Below are 19,458 nucleotides of genomic sequence, written 5' to 3'. Positions count from 1 at the left end.
TTGACCTCTTGGAACCCGCCTTCTGTCCTCTGACCTCTGGGGGAGGTCCCTATTCCAATTCCTGAGTCCTAGCCTTATTCATCAAGGGGCAACAATAACCCAAACACCAACCCCAACCCTAGCACCAACCCCAACCCTAACCCCAACCCTAACCCCAACACCAACCCCAACCCTAACCCCAACACCAACCTCAACACCAACCCCAACCCTAACCCCAACACCAACCCCAACCCCAACACCAACCCCAACACCAACACCAACCCCAACACCAACACCAACCCTAACCCCAACCCCAACACCAACCCCAACCCTAACCCCAACCCTAACCCCAACACCAACCCCAACACCAACCGTAACCCCAACCCCAACCATAACCCCTAAGCTAATCTATGCATTAAGATAAAAAGCCTTCTGTGTACAGCAGCCCCCCCCCCCTCAGCCCCCACTAATACTAATCTCGATCCAGTGGTGTTGCATAAGAGTCTCAGCTGTCCAGGACTCCCCTCCTCATTGGCTGAGACAGCAGTGCTGCTGTCAATCAAAGTCAGTGAGCCAATGAGGAGAGAAAGGGGGCATGGTTGGGCCGCGGACCTATGCCTGAATGGACACACGGAGCTGCAGCTCGGCTCAAGTGCCCCCATAGCAAGCTGGTTGCTGTGGGGGCACTCAATAGGAGGGAGGGGCCTGAAGCACTAAAGAGGGACCCAAGAAGAGGAGGATCTGGGGTGCTTTGTGTAAAACTATTACACAGAGCAGGTAAGTGTAACATGTTTATTATTTTTAGCAAAAAAAACAATGCTTTAGTTTGACTTTAGCCTAGGATCACACTTAGGCCCCGTACACACGACCGAGTTTCTCGGCAGAATTCAGCCAGAAACTCGGTCGGAGCCGTATTCTGCCGAGGAAACCGGTCATGTGTACACTTTTGGCTGAGGAAACCGACGAGGAACTCGTCGAGCCAAATAGAGAACATGTTCTCTATTTCCTCATTAGTCAATCGGGAAACTTGGCTCGCCGAGATCCTCGGCGGCTTCACAAGGAACTCGACGAGCAAAACGATGTGTTTTGCTCGTCGAGTTTCTCGGACGTGTGTACGGGGCCTCAGGCAGTGTTGGAAAAGCCGTGATCCCTGTGCATTTGCCGCTCTGCATTGCAATTACACTGACCTTACGATCTGCTGCGGGTGTCAATAAAAATAAAATACTTTTAAAGTTAGGAGCGCCTGGATCAAGTGGTCACAACACTTGGCATTTATATGAAGGGAAGGACCGATTGGAAGACAGATGAAAGAGAACGATAAAAAAAAGGAAATTATAATCAGAATTAATGAAGCATATCTAGTTTTATAATTTGTATAAATTAATATAATGGGAATAAATCAAATATATCTGGAATTACAATTTGTATAAATGTAAATAATGGGAATAAATCAAATATATTTGGAATTAAAATTTGCATACATTTATATAAATGTAAGGCCTGTATGGGGGAGTGGCCAGACGGAAGCCACTCCTCAGTAAAAGGCACATGACCGCACGCCTGGAGTTTTCCTAAAGGCACCTGAAGGACTCTCAGATCATGAGAACTCAAATTCTCGTATCTCATGAAACAAACATTGGGCTTGATTCAGGTACAATTGCGCTTTTTTTAGAGAGGCGCAGGGCAAAGTTTTTGCCCTGCGCCCCCGCAAATTTACTGCGCTGCCCTTGATTCAAAGAGCAGTAGCTCCGTAAATTGCGTGGGCGCGCCGGCAAAATGCCCGGCGTAAGCGCGCGCAATTTAAATGATCCCGTAGGGGGCGGGAATCATTTAAATTAGACGCGTTCCCGCGCCGATCGTAGAGCGCATGCTCCGTCGGGAAACTTTCCCGACGTGCATTGCGGCAAATGACGTCGCAAGGACGTCATTTGCTTCAAAGTGAACGCGAATGCCGTCCAGCGCCATTCACGAATCACTTACGCAAACTACGTAAATTTGAAATTTCGCGATGCGGGAACGACGGGTATACGTAACATTGGCTGCCCCTGCTATTAGCTAATAGCAGGGGTAGCCTTACGCGAAAAACGCCGTACGGAAACAACGTAAACTGCGTACGCAGGGCTCGCGTAACGTTGTGAATCGGCGTTAGTATGCAATTTGCATACTATATGCTGAGCACAACGGGAACGCCACCTAGCGGCCATCGCAAGAATGCAGCCTAAGATATGCGTGGCATAAGAGCCTTATGCCGCGCATATCTTAGGCTGCAGTCGGCGTAACGAGGTTCCTGAATCAGGAGCATTCGTTACGCCGGGGCAAGTAAGCAATTGCGCTGTGTAACTATGGTTACAGAGGCACAATTGCTACTTGAATCCAGGCCATTGAACTCTTTGGCCTGAATTGCAAGCGTCATGTCTGGAGGAAATCAGGCACCGCTCATCACCTGCCCAATACATCCCTACTGTGAAGTATGGTGGTGGCAGCATCATGCTGTGGGGATGTTTTTTTAGCAGCAGGAACTGGGAGACTAGTCAGGATTGAGGGAACGATGAATGCAGAAATGTACAGTGACATCCTTGAAGAAACCCTGCTCCAGAGGGCTTTGGACCTTAGAATGTGGCGAAGGTTCATCTTCCAACAGGACACCGACCCTGAGCACAAATCCAAGAGAACAAAGGAGTGGCTACGGGACAACTCTGTGAATGTCCTTGAGTGGCCCAGCCAGAGCCCAGACTTGAACCCAATTGAACATCTCTGGAGAGATCTGAAAATGGCTGTGCACCGATGCTCCCCATCCAACCTGATGGAGCTTGAGAGGTCCTGCAAAGAAGAATGGGAGAAACTGCCCAAAAATAGGTGTGCCAAGCTTGTAGCATCATACTCAAAAATACATGAGGCTGTAATTGGTGCCAAAGGAGCTTCACCAAATTATTGAGCAAAGGCTGTGATACTTATGCACATGGGAGGAGTCTGTGATACCTATGTACATGGGAGGAGCCTGTGATACCTATGTACATGGGAGGAGCCTGTGATACTTATGTACATGGGAGGAGCCTGTGATACTTATGTACATGGGAGGAGTCTGTGATACTTATATACATGGGAGGAGCCTGTGATACTTATGTACATGGGAGGAGTCTGTGATACCTTTGTACATGGGAGGAGCCTGTGATACTTATGCACATGGGAGGAGCCTGTGATACGTATGTACATGGGAGGAGCCTGTGATACCTATGTACATGGGAGGAGTCTGTGATACTTATGTACATGGGAGGAGCCTGTGATACTTATGTACATGAGAGGAGTCTGTGATACGTATGCAAATGAGAGGAGTCTGTGATACGTATGCAAATGAGAGGAGTCTGTGATACGTATGCAAATGAGAGGAGTCTGTGATACGTATGCAAATGAGAGGAGTCTGTGATACGTATGCAAATGAGAGGAGTCTGTGATACTTATGTACATGGGAGGAGTCTGTGATACCTATGTACATGGGAGGAGCATGTGATACTTATGCACATGGGAGGAGTCTGTTATACTTATGCACATGGGAGGAGCCTGTGATACTTATGTACATGGGAGGAGTCTGTGATACCTATGTACATGGGAGGAGCCTGTGATACTTATGCACATGGGAGGAGTCTGTTATACCTATGCACATGGGAGGAGCCTGTGATACTTATGTACATGGGAGGAGCCTGTGATACTTATGTACATGGGAGGAGCCTGTGATCCTTATGTACACGGGAGGAGCCTGTGATACCTATGTACATGGGAGGAGTCTGTGATACTTATGTACATGGGAGTAGCCAGTGATATTTATGTACATGGGAGGAGCCTGTGATACGTATGCAAATGAGAGGAGTCTGTGATACGTATGCAAATGAGAGGAGTCTGTGATACTTATGTACATGGGAGGAGTCTGTGATACTTATGTACATGGGAGGAGCTTGTGATACTTATGTACATGGGAGGAGTCTGTGATACTTATGTACATGGGAGGAGCTTGTGATACTTATGTACATGGGATTTTTTATTTATTTTTAAAATTTGCAAAGATTTCAAAAAACGTATTTTACGTTGTCATTATGGGGGATTGTTTGTAGAATTTTAGAAAAAAATAATGAATTTAATCCATTTTGGAAAAAGGCTGTAATATAACAAAATGTAGAAAAAGTGAAGCGCTGTGAATACTTTCCGGACGCTCTGTATAATGTTTGGGGGTTCTGAGTCATTTTTACATGTAGGAGAGAAGTGGAAGAATTGGCCCGGATACAAAGTGGTTAAAAGAGATAAGCAGACTGCCATTGAGCCTTCCTAAAATGCCACTTGTCTGGAAATTATGCGGATCCAGAGTCAAATCTGCAATTATGTGTTCTGACTTTGACCTGACTTCACTGGCTGCTTGCTTGTTCTTGTTTTTTTATTGATTCAGGAGCTACAGAAGCCAGAGACAGCGAGGAACATTGCGACTCCTCGTCCTGCACTGTTCCAAAAAAAACATTTTCTAATTTTTCTCAAAGCAAGTGACAAATAGCGAGAAGCCTGAGAATGAGCGATCACATATCATGGCACAATCACAGTTTATCTGTTACAATGTTTCTGACACTTTAAGGATCAAGTTTAATCCCAGAACAAATTTCCGAGTGAAATTTCCCACAACTGAGCTGGCGGGAGGATCATTGTCAGTGGATTTAGAGGAATTATCCGTAGTGTGTGCTGCTTACAGGAGGAAAAACAGAACGCAGGACGTAACACCAAATCCCAACATTCCAGAATACACAAAAGATAAAAAATAAAATAAAAAAAGAGATCTGTGCTGATCCAACAAAGCAACAATTCATGAAACTGAAGAACATCTTTAGAAGATGTTTAACCACTTCCCTACCGCGCCTATTCTAGCACTTCTCTCCTTCATGCCCCATACCCTTTTAATTGCCAATACAATGCATATAAGCCCTGAAAATGGGGATTTTTCATGTTCCGCTCGCATAGACTTCAATGGAGTTCATGGTTCGGGGTGGAACTTTTTCCCTGTTCGGGAGTTCCGGTGTGAACAGGGTGTTCAGCGCATCTCTAGTGTGAAAGTTATAGGCCCAGATTCACAAAGCACTTACGCCGACGTATAACAAGTTACGCCGACGTAAGTGCAAATGTGCGCTGTCGTATCTGTGCGCCAGACCCACAAACAGACAGGTGCCTAAAACCAGGCTACACCCCGCCAACGTAGCTTGCTCACGCCGGCGTAGGGTGGGCGCACATTTAGGCTGGGCGCATGGTGCCGCTCCCATTGTTTAGCCATCCAAATATGCAAATGAGGGAAATACGGCGATTTACGAACGTGCGTGTGGCCGGCGCATGCTACGCGAGATTCGCGTAAGTTGTACGTCCGGCGTAAAGTTATTCCCCATAAAGGAGGTTCCACCCCGGCAACAGACATGCACAGCTCTGCACCAGGGAACACAAGCCGGCGTATTGAGCGTTGGACGTGTGTCTGGCTGGGCGTACGTTATGTTCACGGCGTACGCAGTGATACGGCGTAGCTTAGGCAGTTTTGCCGGCGTGGTTGTGAGGAGGCGCATGGGGGTGCGTCCACGTCACGACGCATGCGCAGTTCGTGATACCTACCTGTCTGGCGCTCGGCCCATCATTTCCATGGGGTCACGCCTCATTTGCATGGGTTCACACCCACTTCCACCTACGCCGACGTGCGCCTTCGAAACCCACGCCACGCTGGCGCAGCGTTGGGAGCACTGGCATGCTGAATGCAATGCTTGCCTCTCTGCGCTGCATTGGCGTAGCGTACGGTGGTTACTCTACGGTGGCGTAATGTGTGCCTTGCTCTTTGTGAATCTGGGCCATAGTGTCTACAAACTATGGTAATTATTTACTGGAATTTATGCAGCTATAGATGCTATATTGGTAATGGTGGTGATCAGTGACTTATAGACTAAGGTTGATTTACTAAAGTCAAAGAGACTGTGCAGTGACTCCAGAGCTTAGTAAATGAGGAAAGTTTCACTTTGCAAAGAATACCCAATCACATGCAAGGAAAAAAAGTCAGCAGAGCTTCAGCTCATTCGTTTACTTGCCTTCAGTAAATCAACCCCATAGTGTGGTCGACAAAATGGCGCTGGCTGGGGAGGACACTGACTGACTGACTGACACCCCAATGTGTTCAATGTACCCCATATTCATTCACATAGGGAGGAGCAGGATCTGGGGGGCCCCCTTGTTAAAGGGGCGCTTCCAGATTCCGATACGCCCTACAGACCCCCACAACCACCGCCCAGCGTTGTCGGGAAGAGGCCCTTGTAAAGGGTTCCCCTTTAAGATCCTCAGAGCATAAGTCGCATGCCACAAGTCAGATCAGTTAAGATGATGATCAGGATCAGGTTTTTGATCAGGCTTCAATGATATTAAATGGGCTGAAAAAAGGACCAAAGTCGTTCCAAAGTAGTGCAGGAACCTTTTTCAAAGTCAGACCGACTTGTATCGGACCAGTTAAGGCGGCTCTTATAGGAAACCATTTCCCAGCTGGTCTCATGCCCGCCTCCTCCACCATCTTCATGCCCACCTCCTCCACCTCCCCAGCTGTCCTCGTGCCAGCCTCCTCTGCCATCCTCGTGCCCACCTCCTTCACCTCCCCAGCTGTCCTCGTGCCAGCCTTCTCTGCAGTCTTCGTGCCCGCCTCCTTAGCTGTCCTCGAGCCTGCCTCCTCCACCTCCCCAGCTTTCCTCGTGGCTGTCTCCTCCACTGTCCTCATGCCCACCTCCTCCATCTACACAGCTGTTCTCGTGCCCGCTTTCCCAGCTGTTCTCATGCCCGCTTCCTCCACCATTCTCGTGCCCACCTCCTCCATCCTCGTGTCCGCCTTCTCCACCTCCCCAGCCGTCCTCATGTCTGCCTCCTCCGCCTCCCCAGCTGTCTTTGTGTCCATCTTCTCTGCCATCCTCGTGCCTGCCTCCTCCGTAGTCCTCATGCCCGCCTCCTCCACCTTCCCAACTGTCCTTGTGCCTGCCTTCTCCGTCGTCCTTGTCTCCGCCTCCTCAGTGTCCCCTCCCCGCTGTCCTCCACCTCCCTAGCTGTGCCGCTGTCCTTGTGCCTGCCTCCTCTGCCACCCCAGCTGTCCTCATGCCCACCTCCTCCACCTTCACAGCTGTCCTTGTGCTTAACTCCTCTGCCATTGTCATGCCCGCCTCCTCCACCTCCCCAGCTCTCCTTGTGTTCGACTCCTCCGCCTCCCCAGCTGTCTTTATGCCCACCTTCTCGCCCATCCTTGTGCCCGCATTCTCTGCCATCCTTGTGACCACCTCCCCTGCTGTCTTCGTCCCACCTCCACCGCTGTCCTTGTGCCCGCCTCCTCCACCTTCCCAGCTATCCTCATGCCTGCCTCCTCCACCACCCTCGTGCCCGCCTCCTCCACTGTCCTCGTGCCCGCCTCTCCTCCACCTTCCCAGCTGTCCTTCTACCTGCCTCCTCCACTGTCCTCATGCCAGCCTCCTCCACCTTCCCAGCTGTCCTCCTGCCTGCCTCCTCCACTGTCCTCCTGTCTGCCTCCTCAGTGTCCCCCCCCCCCACTGTCCTCCTCCGCCTCCTCAGCTGTGCCCACCTCATCTGACTTCCCAGCTGTCGCCCTCCTTACAGGCTGAGCTGCTGCTGACCTCCTTAACAGCAGCAGTAATGAATGTTCTTCACGGCTGTTGCTTTCTCTAGAGAGTCAGTCAGCGCCCCAGCCTTGTGTAAGGTGGTATTCTTCAGCCCCTTGTGTCCCTCGGCCAGGCTAGTGGGGAAGTCAGTGGCTGCGCCCCCTAGGCAGCAGTGCGCTTAGGTGACTGCCTGTGACATACAGGTATGTAGCTGTGCCTGCCTGCCTGCGCCACCCAACCGCGGGCACTTGGCAAGAGGTTACATTTTTTTCACAGCAAAAAATATATGGAACAACAGTCCCCAAATAATGATAAAATACACAAATAAAAGGGAAAATACACAAATACAGAGAAAGGTACAAAATGAAATAAACGACTTTAACTACCCCCTTTAAATAAAGATAATTTTTTCACTCCAATGAGCAAAATTGAGAGTTTCATTTGGCGATAAAACGCTGATGATAAAATCAATAATTTCATAGTCATAGCGATATCAATTTTACCAAAATTGACTCCTTCTTGCCATAATTTGACCGGCGCAAGACCAATCCAACAGGAACTACATGGATGGATTCATTGTCTGATTCTGCAAACGCAACCCTCACACTCCATTACTCCAGACAAAGAGAATCTGGAGGAGGAGCTGCGGTGGAGACATTAGAGTGTAAGCTCTTGTGAGACAGAAACAGATACAGAAGTGAATTGTTCCTTACAGTGTTCCGGAATATGTTGGCGCTATAAAATAAATAATAACCGTCATTGTCTTCTCTACATCTTTTTTTTTCCATATGTGATTAGAGTTGCGTGCAACACACAAAAAAAAAAGACACTCCCTGCCCCCGCACAGCGTCTAAGCCGCCCGCCATTTCTTGTGACAGTCAATTAAGGTTTTAGCATAATCACGGGGATTACAGAGGCTTCTTGTGTAATGTGGGTGAGACCAGACAGCCCCCGGCGTGTGAGACCGCTTAACACCGAACGTGCCACTTTCCAGAGGAGGACGCAGCTGTGCCCATTACACGCATAATGAAGACACAGGCAGGTCCGGGGCAATCAGCACACAGCCCAACAACCTGAAGACAACCAATTCTTCTAGGCATTACCACTTCAGGCCCGGAAGTTTTACCCTCCCCTTCATGATCAGGCATTTTTTTTTGCGATACGGAGCTGCGTCGCTTTAATTGACAATTGCACGGTCGTGCGACATTGTACCCAAACACAATTTATGTCCTTTTTTTCCCACAAATAGAACTTTCTTTTGGTGGTATTTGGTCATCTCTGTGGTTTTTATTTTTTGCGCTATAAACAGAAAAAAAACGACAATTTTGAAAAAGAAACAATATTTTTTACTTTCTGCTTTAAAACACATAAATAAAAAATAAAAATAAAATAACTAAGAACTCATCAGCTTAGGCCAATGTGTATTCTGCTACACATTTTTGTTAAAAAAAATCCCAATAAGTGTCTATTGATTGGTTTGCGCAAAAGTTATCACGTCTACAAACTATGGGATATATTTATGGGATATTTATGGGATATATTTATGGATTTGTATGGGCGGCGATCAGCGATTTTTAGCGGAACTGCAACATTGTGGCGGAAAAATAGGACATTAATGCTTTGTACACACCATCGTTTTTCCTGACGTGCAAAAAGCCGCTGTTTTTCCTGACGTGATTCCTCTCCAGCCTGACTTGCATACACACGTTAATGCAAAAAAACGTCCGACCAAAGCGGGGTGACGTACAACACGTATGACGGGACTAAAAGGGGAAGTTCCTTTCAAACGGCGCCACCCTTTGGGCTGCTTTTGCTGATCCTCGTGTTAGTAAAAGTTTGGTGAGAGACGATTCGCGCTTTTCAGTTTTCGCTTTCAGTTTTTAAATATACCCGCTTGGCTCACCATGAGACGAAGGTGCTGGAGGTGCAACAATCGCGCCAAGTGGGATTTTCCCATCTCACTAAACTCAACTGACATTGACATTTCCATCCTCATTTCCATATCCGCCAATCCCTCCACCCAGCACCTGTGAACTCGTTCGTTCCTCCGGAATATCACACATGTGACAATCACACAACACCTGCCATCCGCCGCCTTCTACTGTAAATAATGCAAATGGCAAAGGGCGCGGTGCGCGAAAAAGAGGTGGAAAAACAAGACTTACAATTCCTCCCTTTAATGATCTTAAAAGGTCTACAAAGAGAGAAGCCGGTATTTCAAGAACGTTCGTAGTAAAGGAGGGAACGGTGTAATCTCAGAGGAATTCAGAAATTGAGGAAGATGTTTAAAATGTTCAAAATAGTTTTCTTATGTAATTACAGGTCCCGGGATGGCAGAGTGACAGATTACATGTCCCGGGATGGCAGAGTGACAGATTACATGTCCCGGGATGGCAGAGTGACAGATTACATGTCCCGGGATGGCAGAGTGGCAGATTACATGTCCCGGGATGGCAGAGTGACAGATTACATGTCCCGGGATGGCAGAGTGACAGATTACATGTCCCGGGATGGCAGAGTGACAGATTACATGTCCCGGGATGGCAGAGTGAACGATTACATGTCCCAGGATGGCAGAGTGACAGATTACATGTCCCGGGATGGCAGAGTGACAGATTACATGTCCCGGGATGGCAGAGTGAACGATTACATGTCCCAGGATGGCAGAGTGACAGATTACATGTCCCGGGATGGCAGAGTGACAGATTACATGTCCCGGGATGGCAGAGTGACAGATTACATGTCCCAGGATGGCAGAGTGACAGATTACATGTCCTGGGATGGCAGAGTGACAGATTACATGTCCCGGGATGGCAGAGTGACAGATTACATGTCCCGGGATGGCAGAGTGACAGATTACATGTCCCAGGATGGCAGAGTGACAGATTACATGTCCCGGGATGGCAGAGTGACAGATTACATGTCCCGGGACAGCAGAGTGACAATTACAGGTCCCGGGATGGCAGAGTGGCAGATTACATGTCCCGGGATGGCAGAGTGACAGATTACATGTCCCGGGATGGCAGAGTGACAGATTACAGGTCCCTGGATGGCAGAGTGACAGATTACAGGTCCCTGGATGGCAGAGTGACAGATTACATGTCCCGGGATGGCAGAGTGACAGATTACATGTCCCGGGATGGCAGAGTGACAGATTACATGTCCCGGGATGGCAGAGTGACAGATTACAGGTCCCTGGATGGCAGGGCGACAGATTACATGTCCCGGGATGGCAGAGTGGCAGATTACATGTCCCGGGATGGCAGAGTGACAGATTACATGTCCCGGCATGGCAGAGTGACAGATTACAGGTCCCTGGATGGCAGAGTGACAGATTACAGGTCCTGGGATGGCAGAGTGACAGATTACAGATCCCGGGATGGCAGGGCGACAGATTAAGGGTCCCAGGATGACAGGGCGATATATTACAGGTTCCGGGATGGCAGGGCGACAGATTACAGGTTTCCGGGATGGCAGGGCGACAGATTACATGTCCCGCAGGTAGCAGGGCGACAGATTACGGGTCCCGGGATGGCAGAGCGACAGATTACAGGTCCCGGGATGGCAGGGCGACAAATTACAGGTTCCGGGATGGCAGGGCGACAGATTACAGGTCCCGGGATGGCAGGGCGACATAGTGTGAGGATCATAAAACAACTGGCGGAACGAAGGAAGACAAAAGAAAACAAGAAGCATTTCTGTAGAACAAACAGATGAAAGGCATCCAGGATTGGCGCCTTGGCATGGCTCCCGGCCAGGGAGTTCCTTTACAATTTACTAGAGAATGAAGAAGTAATTGTCACATCGCTCATCATCATGACATCCCACATGTAATAAAACAAGTCCACATACCAACATAACAGGATGAGTATTGAAGGAGATGTGCGGGGATAATAACGCACATCCATACTCACCTATATGGCTGCAGCATCGGTCAAATGCTGCAGCTGTTCCCCTCCGGCTCTAAGACTGAGAATTGAGCAATCACATGACTGCTGATCGCTCAGTCCTCTGTCTTTACTGAGCAGAGAGCAATGACTGTCAGTCAGCACTCACTGAAGCATTGGGCCGGGGAGGGGGGTGGAGCAGCTGGCTCAGGCTCTCAACATCTGGGAGGATCCCGACATTAAAGTTGGGATTCCTGCAAATCTGAACTGGTTCTGTGACATCAGCCAACGGCTGAAATTAATGCACTCATGTGCAGTCCCAGGACAAGGTTATCTATTGCCCAGGGCAAAGATGCCAAGCAGTGCCCCCATCCCAGAATGTATGGGCAAAAATCCCCTCCCCCCCAAAAAAACACTAACCATCTGCATGCTTACCCCCTAAGCATAAGCTCCCTTTGCAAGTCAAAATTCTCCCCCCCCCCCCAAAAAAAAAAACCTCTCTGCCAGTACAACCCCCCCCAAAAAAATCCCTAGTAAAAACTTTGCCCCCACCATCCCCTCCCAGCTTAAATCCTCACCCTCCCCTAATCCCCCCACCTAGCACAAATCCTCTACCCCTTAAATTTCCCCTCTCGCAGCACAACCCCCCCCCCCCCCCCCCCCCCCACACACACACACAAATCCCAGCTCAAATTCTCTCCTCACCCAAATGCCCTCTTGATAACACCAATACAGACCCCTCAAATTTCCCCTCTTAGCATAAATAATCTCTCATCTCAAATCCCCTCACATAGCACAAACCCTCTACTCCTCAAATTACCAGTCTGAGCATAAATACTCTGCCCCCCCCCCCCACACTTAAATCCCAGCTCAAATTCTCTCCCTCCCCAAATGCCACCTCGAGAACGATAACACCAATATTTACCCCTCAAATTTCTCCTCTGAGCATAAATCCTCTCTCCCCCTCTAAGCCCCACACATAACACATATCCCCCCCCCTCCCAATTTCACCTCCTAGTACAAATCCCCCCCCCCCCCAATCGGCACTACTAGCACAAATTCTCCACCAAAATCCCCCTTCCTAGCGCACATCTCCCCTCCTAGTAAAAATCCCCCCCCCCCCCAGTACAAATCCCCTCCCCCAGCACACCCCCCTCTCCACTAACCCTTCCCCACAAATTTGTGCCTTCTAAAATAAATTGTGCACCACTGCCCCAAATTTCCTCCTTCCATTACAAATCCTCAACCCCCCTTCTAGCACTAATCTCCTCTCCTTCCTTCCCCTCCTAGCACAAATACTGTCACCCTCAGATCCCTCGCTGAGCAGGCGGATCCGACCCGTCTGCAAGGGGCCCCAGGGCTTATGGACTGGCAACAATGGGCTAGATTCAGGTAGCTGCGCCCCTTCTTACGGCGGCGCAGCGTATCGTATTTACGCTACGCCGCCGCAACTTACAGGAGCAAGTGCAGTATTCACAAAGCACTTGCTCCGTATGTTGCGGCGGCGTAGCGTAAATGGGGCCGGCGTAAGCCCGCGTAATTCAAATGTGGAAGGGGGGGGCGTGTTTTATGCTAATATGTGATGACCTGACGTGATTGACGTGTTTTTTACGAACGGCGCATGCGCCGTCAGTGTACTTATCCAAGTGTGCATTGTTTCAAATGACGTCGCAAGGACGTCATTGGTTTCGACGTGAACGTAAATTACGTCCAGCCCTATTCGCGAATGACTTACGCAAACGACGCAAAAAATTAAAATTTCGAAGCGGGAACGACGTCCATACTTAACATTGGCTGCGCCACCTAATAGCAGGAGCAACGTTACGCCTAAAAAGCCTTACGCAAACGACGTAAGAAACTACCGCCGGGCGCACGTACGTTTGTGAATCGGCGTAACTAGGTAATTTGCATACTCTACGCCGAAAACAATGGAAGCGCCACCTAGCGGGCCAGCGTGAGAATGCACTCTAAGATACGACGGCGTAAGAGACTTAAGCCAGTCGGATCTTAGGCTAATGTCGGCGTATCTTGCTTTCTGAATACAGAAAGAAGATACGCCGGCACAGCTTTGAATTTACGCGGCGTATCTATAGATTTGCCGGCGTAAATCGTTGCTGAATCTAGCCCAATGTATATAACTATATACTTTAATGATGATGCAGTGTTAATGGTATTTTGATCATTATATTATCCAGCACAGGACTCGTCAGCAGCTGACTTCTCTGCCAAACTAGTTCAGTGGTGTGGCAGATAATATGCTGGTAAAAAAAAATAATTAACATTGTATCCACAATTAAGTCATTATACATTCTGCGGGAATGCTGGAAAACCAGAGCAGACATAATCTGCATCACCTGTACATGGCAACCAATCAGCTTCAATCTCTATAACAAAGCTTTAAAAATGAAAGGTAGGTGCTGATTGGCTGCCATGCACAGTTGCTCCAGTTTTCGTAAATTCTTCCCGTTGTTTCTAATCTTTAACCACTCACCGACTGCCCGCCCGCAATGTACTCCTGTAGGCAAAGCGACGTACTCCTGCTTCCAGGCAGTGGTGGCTGGTGCTCCAGTCAGGGTGGGGGGCTTCAAACAAACCGCCCGACCCCCTCCCTGGTGGGTGGTACTCATGCGGTTGGGCTTTTGGCAGTGATGCAGAGCAGAGAGATAGCTCCGATGCTCCAATGACAGCGGCCATCTCACGGATCTCCCCGTACATCCTCCTTGCCTCCCGGTACTAGCCAATACGATCGCTCCTCCTCTCGGCCAATCAGGTCTTAAGACCCACTTCCTGATTGGAGGAGAACCAGGAAGACAATTAGCGAATATTAATTCGCTAATGTCACACAACTGGGTGGGCTTGGGGCGCAGTGCTCTGCGCCCCGAGCCCACCCTTTTTTAAAGCCAATTAGAGCCCCAGGATCTAATCATGTGCTTCAAAAAAAAAAAAAAAACACTGGAAGCCATGTGTCCGGCGCCCTGCATGTAAATAAGGGTGCTGGGCGCATGGATTAGGGGGAGATGCCCCTGTGCCCTGTATGGACAGGCCGCCACTGCTTCTGCGTATCGGGTGCGCGCTTGTACACAACGGGAGCCTGTTAGCAAGCCCCAGCCGATGATTCGCGCCCAGGACCTTCTAATTGGCTTTGTCCAATCACAGCCCAGAGCTCTATGTTAAAATTCTAAACAGAGCTCTGTACAGAGGGAACAATCTCTGTGCTAAGCAGGGATGAGAAACTTGGAGACCAATTAGTAAAATCAGCACACATTACACATAGTTAGGAACATATTTAAACCCTTTGATCGCCCCTGATGTTAATCCCTTTCCAGCGAGTGTCATTAGTACAGTGACAGTGCATAAGATTAGCACTGACCACTGTATTAGTGTCCCTGGTGATATCAGTGGCAGTCAGTCAGTTCTTCCTCCAGTGTCAGTTAGTGTCAGATTGCTCGCCGCACTATCACAGTCCCTTTATAATCACCAGCTTTAGTCACAAGAACACATTTGTTGTGAAAAACTTCAGTCCATTAGAGAATGATCAACCACTGCTAGATATAAACATATAAAAATGTAAAAACAAATGCCGGGGAAGGGGGGAGTTGGGCAGGGTTGGGTTCCTTTCAGGAGGGGAAAGAGACCACATCTGGGGCCCAGAGTTGGGCTTTAACTCTTTCTGAATCTAAAAAAAAATCTGAATTTAGGCTTTAAAGAAGGAACTTCAGTGGCTCCACCCCCTTCTTCCTCCAGTGCCACCATTATGGCGCATTGCACAGATGTGCCAAAGGGTTCTTCCCAGCCTTCGGGTCCCTCAGCACATCTGTGCATGCGCAGGAAGATTTCTCGTGCATGCGTAATGACGACAAAGGTTTGAGACTCCCATCAATCGCCATCTTTTGCGCCTGCAGGGGAAAACCCACATGTGCGCAGACGTTCGGGGGAAACCTGTACGTGTGCGCAGACGTGCTTCAGGTCCCCAAAGTCCTGCGGCACATCTGCACAAACGCAAAGGGGGTGCGGGGGACACAAACGCCATTCTTGCCTAGGCGAAAAAAGTTTAGCTTTGCAGCACAAACAAATGTCATAAATAATAAATACTACTAGCCAGTAGATACGCCGTTGTAACTCTGAATCTGCGACGTCGTAAATTTAAGTGTATTCTCAAATTGAGATACACTTAAATCTAGCTAAGATACGACCGCCGACGCCGTCGTATCTTAGCTGTCTATTTAGGGTGGCCGCTAGGGGCGTATATGCTGATTTACGCCTAGAATGCGTAAATCAGCGAGATACGCCTATTCACGAACGTACGCTTGCCCGTCGCAGTTAAGATACGCCGTTTACATAAGGCGTTTTCAGGCCTAAAGTTATTCCACCAAAAAGATGGAACAGCCAATGTTAAGTATGGACGTCGGACTCGATGTCGTTTGCGTAAGTCGTCCGTGAATGGGGCTGGCCGCACTGGGATATGTCAAATGTAAAAATGTAAAAAACGTCAATCACGTCGGGTCACGAATCATTTGCATAAAACACGCCCACCTCTTCCACATTTGAATTAGGCGCGCTAACGCCTGCCCATTTACGCTACGCTGCCGTAACTTAGGACGCAAGTGCTTTGTGAATACAGCACTTGCCTCTCTAACTTACGTCGGTGTAGCGTATATGCGATACGCTACGCCTGCCTAACGTTAGGCACAGGTACGTGAATCTAGCTATACATAAATAAGTAATGAAAAATAAATAAATAATAATAAATAAATAAATAATAAATACTGCATTAATAAATAAATAATAATAAAAAAAATCATAATTACTTACATAAATAATAAATACATAATAAATGATAATTAATAATAATATTTAAAAAAAAGTCATAAATAGTAAAATAAATAATAAATGATATTTAATAATAATATTAAAAAAAGTAATAAATAGTAAAATAAATTATAAATACATAATAAATGATAATTAATAATCATATTTAAAAAAGTAATAAATAGTAAAATAAATAATAAATACATAATAAATTATACTTATTAATAATAATAATATACAAAAAACATAAATAGTAAAATAAATAATAAATAATAATAATAATAAAAAAATGTAATTAAAAAAAAAATGTATATCTATAGGATAATATGATAATATGACGTAGGATAATATGACAGTTACTTTAGGGCGAAGGTCCACTTTAATTTCTATAAGAAAGTTGCGCTTCTTCTGTCGCCAAAAGGGCGATATTGGCGGCCCCCACCTATATGTTTATTTCCTGAGCAGGGAATGATAATTACGTCTGAATCTCATTGTCTGGGCTCTTCGGAGGGTAAACAGTCATTTCATTTTCTATAATTGCGTGTTTGGACGGCGCTCCCTTTGCTGTGACAGGTGTCTGGTGACTGGAGGTGACAGGTGCTCGCAGTGCGACTGAACTGATACGCTCGTTGTGCGATGAATAATGCATTCGCCGGTAATCAGAGCAGACACAACACGGAGCAGGTAATGGCACGCACCGCGGCTGTGGCTTTGTCTGTATAATGACAGCGGAGCCGCCATCAGAAACACTCCAAATCCAGGAATTACACAAGGACTACCCTCCCCCTCCCCTGCATTGTAAGGCCCCTTTCACACCACCACAACTTCAAAGTCGTGTGATTTTTCAGCGATTTCAGGGAATGCCTGTGTAAACTTGAGGTCTATGGACCTCAACTCACATCAAATTCGGACCAAAGTAGTACAGGGACTACTTTGAAGTCGGTGCAACTCGAAGTCGCACAGATATGAATGGTACTCATTGGAAATCATGGGGTACGACTAAGGCTGCATTCACACCTCCGCGACAAGATACGCCGTGTACGCGGCGTATTTTGCCGCGGGTGTGTAACTTTTTTTTTAACAAAGCCTTCCCATTGCTTTGTATGGCCGAACGCCAATGCCGCCTGAAAAAAAGGGTCCGGGACTTTTTTTCAGGCGGCAGGCGTACGGCGTCTATGAGATGTGAACCATCTCATAGACAGCAATGGAAATTCTCCCCTCCAGCGGCACGAGCGTCCGGCGTGGGGCGTTTTGTCGCGGAGGTGTGAATGGGGTCTAAGTCGCAGGACAAGTCGCACAAGTGTGAAAGGGGCCTAAGCGTTAAATGCTCATTATCCCCTGAAATCCCTACCCCAATCTGTCCAAAGCCTTTTCTATCTTTTGGAACTTCCTTCCCCAATCTGTCCAGAGCCTTTTCTATTCTTTGGAACTTCCTTCTTCCCCAATCTGTCCAGCGCTGGAACTTCCTACCCCAATCTGTCCAGAGCCTCTCTTATCCTCTGAAACTTCCGACCTCAATCTGTCCAGAGCCTCTTCTATCCTTTGGAACTCTCTACTCCCCATGCCATTTTTTTTTTCACTGCCAGCATTCCTTTTTTTTACATTTAGTGGGGAAACCCGCTGACAGCTGATGAGTCATCGGTTGTTAAGGACGTTCCTGGCCCAGCTCCTTAACAACCAACGCAGGATTCAAATCGTTTAAATGTAGAATTCAACTTTGTAGATCAAATTGGTCAAAGCCAAAGTGGTAACAAAGTTTCACTCATCCAAAGTCACATCAAAGTCGCAGGGTAACGTCACAATGGAAATCGCACGATTTTTAAGTTGCACAAGTGGGAATGAAGCCTTGGGGTTTCTACTGAAGGTTCAGAAATCTCCTCTGACATTTGGCTGTTGTAACAAGCAGAAGATTGTTTTCACAGCAAACAGAGGAGGGAATACAGAAAAATATTTAACTCATGGATTGTCTCCGGGGCCGTCTGTCTGTTGGCTTTTAAGACCGGATGTAAATCTGTCATCCTCATGTCACAGAATGACAGCTTGTCTTCTTCTCAGGGTATGATTATCTGCTGGGGGGGGGGGGGGGGGCGTAGACACCTCCCCGATAGAGATCTCCCATGTCTACAACTCATTGGCCATGCTGGTATCTCAGATCTCTGGAGAATCACATTGGTAAACCCTATCCTACTTTCATACAGCGCCTTCCATATACCATATATGCAGTGAGTGGCCTCAGGGGACACACAGAGATTAAACAAACCCTCCTCTATAAGTTGTACCTGTTCATCTGTAGTCTTCTCCCCTCTACAGCCATTCAAAGTCCAGAATTTATAAAGCTTGTCAGAAAAAGGGGGCAGAGAGCTAAATTTACACTCTGCAGAGCTCAGTGAGGAGAACTCTGACAGCTGATAGGAGAGGAGGGACACACACCCCTTGCTGTAGGTCCCTCCCCTGTTATCATTTGTCATTTGTCTCTTGGTGTCACTTGTCAATAGCAACTCATGCAGATAGCAGAGGAAGGAGGCAGCAGACAGAAATGACACTTGGTGTTCTGGATTGAGACAAATACACCCAATAGAGCAGTGGTTCTCAACCTACTAGTGCCGTGACCCCTTTATAAAATTTCCCAAGTTGTGGGGACCCCTAACAGTAAAATTATTTTCGTAGTGTCGGTTGTTAGCACCCAAGGCAAGACAAGGATTTTCCGCCCCTAACCCATGAATATTTAGCGTTCCCTGAGTCCCTTGCACTTGCACAGTATCAAAACCCTTTATGGTACATTTCTTTCCCTTTTATCTCTCTCACCTATGCCGAAATCTGAGGTCTCCTCCAGCCCCCCCCACTTCACATTTCTCACCAGTTAGCTGACCTCTAGTCTCTGTCCCCCAGCCATGCCGTGAATTGAATAGGTGGCCGTGGGCTCCAGCAACAGCCCAGCTGGGTGGCCAAAGGGCTCCAGGGACAGCCTTACTGGATGGTTGCAAAAAGGCTGGAAGAATGGTGCAAGCTTCAGGAACAGCCCAGGATTCCTTGACCCCTGGCAAATCATTATTTGACCCCTGAGGGGGTCCCGACCCCCAGGTTGAGAACCACTGCAATAGAGGGATATGCTTTGTTAATTTTTAATGTCTGAG

The 19,458-nt window shown here is 47.8% G+C and overlaps 1 protein-coding gene across 2 annotated transcripts in view; it reads right to left on the bottom strand.

Annotated features, from left to right (window-relative positions):
- SYNE3 (spectrin repeat containing nuclear envelope family member 3) overlaps positions 1 to 19,458 on the bottom strand; it is a 118,621-nt gene that overhangs the window by 85,013 nt on the left and 14,150 nt on the right. The window lies entirely within an intron of this gene.

The sequence above is a fragment of the Rana temporaria genome, chromosome 13 (assembly GCF_905171775.1).
Source record: "Rana temporaria chromosome 13, aRanTem1.1, whole genome shotgun sequence".
Taxonomy (NCBI): domain Eukaryota; kingdom Metazoa; phylum Chordata; class Amphibia; order Anura; family Ranidae; genus Rana; species Rana temporaria.
Note: the sequence above shows the minus strand (reverse complement) of the source record. Positions and strands in the feature narration are given on the sequence as shown.